The following is a 648-nucleotide window of genomic DNA, read 5'->3' as shown; positions in this document are numbered from 1 at the left end:
AAACAGAAAATGAAGTATTTATTTTTGAACACTTGGAGGTGCCCTTTTCCATTGTGTTGTACCGCCTTTTACATGACGACAGTAGGTAATATCAAGATATTAATTACATTCAAATGGACGTAACAAATGTATAGTAGAAAGATTTTGGCATTGGAAGTACTGCCCTTTAGAGGGAAACTTCCAATTTACATCGTTAAAAGATATCGTTGTCGGCAGGATTCGAACCTGCGCGGGAAGATCCCAATGGATTTCTAGTCCATCGCCTTAACCACTCGGCCACGACAACTTGATATTTCATACATTAAATCACTCCCAATTTAACGCATACCCATGTTAAACCTGCTACTATGTATCGTTTTTAAGACTGCCAGCTATTTTTTGAACGACCATTCACTTTGCTGACTGCTTCTATTAACAATGTAGCTATAACATCGAAATAATTAGACGTCTGCCTGCTGGAGTTAATAAAGCAATGTGCTTGTTTTAAAGAGAAAAGCCTTGGCATAGATAAACTACAGAGAGCAGGCACCAGTACACGAAACGTAGTAGGCCTGATCTAAATAGGCTACATTGAGAGCATAAACCATAGACTGTAATTTAACATAATGTAGCTAGGCCCTAGGCCCCATGATTTCCCCAATGAGGAAA

At 38.9% G+C, this 648-nt stretch overlaps 1 non-coding gene across 1 annotated transcript; it reads right to left on the bottom strand.

Moving 5' to 3' along the window:
- Nucleotides 1–204: 204 nt before the first annotated feature.
- trnas-aga (transfer RNA serine (anticodon AGA)) lies at nt 205–286 on the bottom strand. Its single transcript has one exon. It is a non-coding gene; the product is annotated as a tRNA-Ser (tRNA).
- Between the last annotated feature and the right edge of the window lie 362 nt (nt 287–648).

The sequence above is a fragment of the Oncorhynchus masou genome, chromosome 4, assembly GCF_036934945.1.
Source record: "Oncorhynchus masou masou isolate Uvic2021 chromosome 4, UVic_Omas_1.1, whole genome shotgun sequence".
Lineage (NCBI taxonomy): Eukaryota > Metazoa > Chordata > Actinopteri > Salmoniformes > Salmonidae > Oncorhynchus > Oncorhynchus masou.
The sequence above is the reverse complement of the archived record's forward strand: the minus strand, read 5'-3'. Positions and strand labels throughout refer to the sequence as shown.